This window comes from Telmatherina bonti (assembly GCF_933228915.1).
Source record: "Telmatherina bonti genome assembly, chromosome: 1".
In the NCBI taxonomy this organism is placed as follows: Eukaryota; Metazoa; Chordata; class Actinopteri; order Atheriniformes; family Telmatherinidae; genus Telmatherina; species Telmatherina bonti.
The window spans coordinates 36,443,580-36,449,579 of NC_136619.1; positions in this window are offsets into that span (position 1 = coordinate 36,443,580).

Consider the following 6,000-nt stretch of genomic DNA (forward strand, 5'->3'; position numbering starts at 1 on the left):
ATAGTTCATGCATCAGAGGGTTAATCTAGCATAATAAATGAATATAAAATAGTTGAGTTAATGAATTGCTGATATCTGCAGAAAAAAAAAAATCCCCCACTTCTTTCTACAAAAGCAAATGTTTCCCAGCTGTTCAACACTGCTTTACAACAGTGAGCAGATATCAAAGCTGGACATGTGCTTTGACTGATGAGAATTTTAGTTCTATTCCATTGTTTGCAGCAGCTACACCAGAAGCATGGCAGCTACTGGAAAACATCCAGTAGCTAGTTTTCACCAGTGTTTTGAAGGCTCAAATTTGATACTCCAATTTCAAGCAAGAGAAATCTGCTGGCTGCACAGAATTACGACTGTATTTCGGCTTATGAAAAGAGACAAGCAGTAAATAGCCAGATACTGCTGAACCAAGTAATCACAGAAACTTTCATATTGATTTCCTAATGAAAGCAGAGTAGATAAACAATGACAAAAAAAGAATAACATTGATAAATGTATTGTATTTATTTGGTGTCAATAAGAAACGTGTTAAGGGAGAGTGAGGTTTGTGTGAGTCATACCTTTGTGAAGACAAACACTATATAACTATTCTGCTTTAAAACTAACAAACAAACAAAAGGAAGGCTATAGTGTCATTTTTTTAGGGCAGTCTTAACTTGTGTGATAACACGCTGATGATGATGTTCTATTGGAGGTTATGGAAGCAGTTGTATTGAGATGTACTGCTGCTGTCAAGAAGCGTTTTATTAATGCAAAACATTATTATTATTTTTTTTTTCTGTTTTCCATAGCTGGTGGGGGAAAAGATTAAGATGAATAACAGAGCTCAGAAATAACCTAAGGGGGAAACACAAAAGGTATGCCAAGGGTAAATTATGAATTAGGAGAAATTTAAACAGAGCTTGAGGTACATCACAGACATAAAGTACAGAGCAGGCATTGGGAATACAGAACTGCAAAACTACAGACATAGTCAAGGTATTGAAGAATCTCCCCATGGATTCATAACATATCGTTTTCATTTGTTAAAGACTGGGTTTTCTACGGTGGCCCTGAAATGTCACAGCAAAACAAAAGCCACAACACAGCACAACACAATTAGCCACAACGGAAGTGATTTTTTTTTTTTTTTAAATTTCTCGGGACCACCGTAATGGAATTTACATCATCTGAGTGAGCAGCGATGTACGTAACATCACGGGAAGTCAGCTGTTTTCAGTCCTTACAGATGATAAACGGGAGATTGTTTGAAAAAGTCAGAGAAGAAAAGAAAACACTGATGGTAAAAAAATAAAAAAAATAAAATAAAATAAAATAATGTCAGTATACGTTATAATTATTGTTTCAATTGTGTAAATCAGGATTTATTGTATGTTCGTGGTATGTTGCTATTTACATAGACCAAACCGACTGTCTCACCCTGTTGCCGTGATAAAGTCCCAGAAACGGAAAACTGGCTGTGGAAAAGACGGGGATGCACAAAAACAAAGCAAAAAACAAACCTTTGCTGATTTCAGGGTGACCAGAAGTACTCTTTTACCTGTCTTATTTTTGATAGCTTAAATAAGAGTTTGACTGGAATGTAAAAATCTACTGGAATTTTGCACTATGTCAGCCTCATCCGATGCAGAGTAAAATACTGTAAGTGTTGATGACACTGCATACTGAAATTAGTGAGCATCGCTGGCCTAGACGGGTCAAAATAGATCAATAAATTGGAGACAGGAGCTTTAAATGCCGCAATGAAGACAGCGACAAACTATAGATAGCCTACTTTATTTTTAATAATTGTTTTATTGAATAGCAACGCAGAAATAATAAAATGCAATACAGAGAAATAAAATATTTTCAGGGATTAGCTTACATATCACAGTTGAAACAATAAAGATAGGTAATACTTACATTAATAAACGTTTTAAATATTTTTATTCATTTTCATTTCTTTTTACCATCAGTGACTGTTTCAAATGATCTACCGTTTATAATCTGTAAGAACTGAAAACAGCTGACTTCCCGTGATGTTACGTATGCCGCTGCTCACTTCAGATGATGTAAATTGCATTGCGGTGGTCCCGAGAAATAATAATAAAAAAAATAAAAAAAAATAAAAAAAAATCACTTCCATTGTGGCTAATTGTGTTGTGTTGTGCTTTGGCTTTTGTTTTGCTGTGACACTTCAGGGCCACCGTAATTTTCAATCTATTTATTTAAACCCATACAATACTCCACATGTGGAATTTTTACGCATTCATTTTTTCAGCTGAGTGTATTGTACAGAGATGTCTATACTCAAGAAAAAGTACTTTTAGTATCTACAAAACGTTTTAGTTCTATCTGAATAGTTTATTTTTATTAAAGGTTAAGATGAATCCCATTTGTTTATTTTACCTTGATTTGTTTCAAATGGCGGCAGCAGTCTTTCTCAGAAGTGTAAGCTCCTCAGAAGAGTCCACTTCCAAGGAGCGGGTGCTGCTGAGGAAGACTGAGTCACCAGTACAAACAGGTCAATGTAAAAAAATAAAAAACATATATATTCTACCTTAACCTTTGCTGAAAAAGGAAACTATTACTTATTACTGACGTGCCCAAAACAAATCAACTTTTTGGCATAAGAAGATAGTGAATACAACTGCAGATCTAAAAAGAAAAAAAAAAAAAAAAAGCCAGAAGCTGCTTAATATTTTTGGATATTACGATTTAGGGAAATCTAAACTTGCTGGCTACGAACCAACTCACATGGATGGAGTCACAGGTGATTCACAGAGATGGACTAGAAGGGAGGCAGTGTATTCTTCACCTCCCAGGCACTCACTCAGTCAGCCTGATTCACACAGACCAACCATAAGCACCAACACCAAAGCAGACGCACTTCTTGTATATGTGCATATACTGTAGATGAATAATTTCAGTCATTCCATTATTTAAAAACTGCCATTAAGGCCGTGGCCCTGAAAGCTGCTTCTCCCACGCATCACTTAGGCATGTACTCTGTGGGAAGCTAAGGTTGTAGGGTACATCAAACTACTATGTTTTTCAAACAGCTTAGCAGCCAAGGATCATTATGAGTTTTTAACCAGTCCACTGTGATTCTGGTCCCTCAATGACTTTAAATTAGATATTCAAAAGCATTTTTTTTTACTTGGTAAATATTAAATCTGATAATAGAAGATATTCAAAGCACAATCATTAGCTATAGTCTAAGAATGCAAAATTATGAACCATGACACTGTAGCACCACTAAAATGAATTTGAAGAGGCTTTGCAAAGAAAATAAATTGCATGAAAGGAAAAAATAATAATTATTGTTACTACACATAACTGTTTATAGGGGAAATGTGACAGAATTAGGTCACACATCAAAGTAAAACGGCTGCAGTTATCACAAGTTCCTATAAAGACACAAAACCAATCATAATGAGATTTAATGAAACATCACCCCAAAGAGTTGGTTACTATTAATGTGCACCAAGAAAGAGAGGACATTTACTTTATTCTTTGAGATAGGGCATTGACCTTGGCCAGATTTTATGCATAAGAGGTAGAGAGTGCATTTCATGAAGCTGCACACAGCATGAGTTGGTGCATCTGTAAGGAGCCATCAAATTACACATGACCTGAGTAAGGTTAGCTGTTGCTTTTATGTAAATGGTAGAAATGTTTCAAGTTTTACTTAAAATATAGCCAAGAGGAAGTTGACTGGGTTAATGAGGTTATCTTTTAAAAGGAACCAATTTCAAAATGTATGTGAAAACATGCAAAATGTTGATATATAAACTGGTCATCTGCAGGTGGAGGGCTGAAGCTAAATTTATGATTGCTGTTACCACACTCAATGTGACATCAGAATTGCTGGCATTTGCAATATGGCCCAGCTGGAGCACGTCCCTCTGTACAGGCATCTGTACGATCCATCAATGTGGCAGCATAAGGACCCAGATGGTCCTGGATGCAGGGGGATTGCTGCAATAGCAGGGGAAGTTGGGGAGTTGTGCTCAAAACATCTGCCTTCACTTTGTACTTCCTTTACATTTCCTCCTCTGCTGTTTGTTAAGTGAAGTAGCTGTGTTTTCCACAGCTGCGTCACCTACCGCAAAGGATAAACCTGAAGCAAGTCAAGCAAGTCTAACAATTATAAATGTTACAGCTGTGCTCGGGCCACACGTCACACACGAATGTGTCTCGCACAACTGTGGCTGCAGACTGACCAGACAGCTCCACATATGAGTTCAAAGCAATCTATTCTCTTTTTGTCCAATGGCCTGAATCATTTAGTTACTTGGATTTTCTTTGATGAAAAGATGAGCGTGTTTAAATTGGAATTAGCTGGATTCCAAGCTATGAGCATACACTATGGAACGCCTTCATAACATAAAAGCGTCCCATTTTCTCTAAACCATATATCTACTACTTGAATACAAGAAGCAGTCATGCTTTCCGAGTACCTGTCGAAAAGATGTTTAAACATTCTAGCCTTTATGCCTCTACTAATAATGCTAAGTTGCATCTAAATATGGATGACAGAGATTCTAATGAAGTGACAAATGACTGAACTGCAGGCAAATTGTGCAAACTAATCCCATGCAATGTCTTGGTATATCACTAACGGATTATACTCCAACCTTGGACCAGTTAAGTTGCAGAGTTACCACACTACATAATGGTAAGCTGCTTTCAAACATCTGACACAAAAAATAAAGTCGTGATATACAGTTTGCAGGAATTAAATGAAATACTATACAAATGTTACTGCGTTATGTTGGACTATACAATGGAGGGCGACCCTTTAACATCAACTGATTTAAAATAAATGCTAAAACTGTCTTTGAGAGCAGACGTCATGCAACTCTTTAGATTATTATTAATTAACTGGACTGCTTGTACCTCTTAAATGCCAGCTTTTTCTATTATCTAATAGTCACTTTTGGTAAAAGTCCTATACAGCATTTTCTCACGAACCCATTCTATCTCAAGAAAAAATGTCGTCTTAGTATTCAGCTTGGTTCATTTATGCTCTACATAAAATGTGCACATGCATGCCCTGGAGCCCTCCATCCATCTTTTGTATTTTGGTCCATTTGTAGACGCGTAGATTTATGTTGCAAACCAAGCAGTTCCTATGGAAACCATAACACAACCCCATATGTGGTTGGTGGGTAAAGCTGGGGTGTGAAAAGCAAAAAAGATCAAAGAAGAAGAAGCTGCCATGTGACCCCAAAGACCAGCACCATCTACTGTGTTGCCTTTTTGTATCTCTCTTTTTGAGAATGTGCATTATCATGATCTCTTCCACCCTCACCATGTTTCCTTTTGTCTGAAACTAAAGGATGCATTGCCTGATAACCATGCCCAAGTAAAGAAGACTTGGGAGTATGTCGGTAATGCCATGTTTTTAATTCAACTTTATTTATATAGCGTCAAATCACGGCAATGCCATCTCAAGACGCTTTACAGACAGAGGGGAAAACATAATGAAGGCCAATTCATAACAGCCTATATAAGGAAACCAACAGATTGAGTTGAGTCCAACTCAATCTCCCATCCTGAGCAAGCACACTGGCAACAGTGGGAAGGAAAAAACTCCCTTTTAACAGGAAGGAAACCTCCGGCAGAACCCGGCTCAGGACAGGCAGCCATCTGCCTCTGCTGTGTGGGGGGAAGAGGACAGAAAGACAACAGACAACAGGAACTGCTACTCCCGGCCAGGGAGACCTGCTGAGACAGGAGACATACATGTTAATGATGCAACACTGTTATGGGGGGGGGGGGGGGGGGGGGGGGGGTAAAAGAAAGAGATAAAGAGAAAAAGAAAGAAGCTCAGTGTATCAGGAAATGTCCCTCAGCAGTCTAAACCTATAGCAGCATAACTAAGGGATGCTAACCATCCCTAGCTGTAGGACTTATCAAAAAGATAAGTCTTCAGCCTAGTCTTAAAGGTGGGGAGGGTGTCTGCTTCCCTAACACTAACTGGGAGCTTATTCCATAAGAGAGGGGCCTGATAACCAA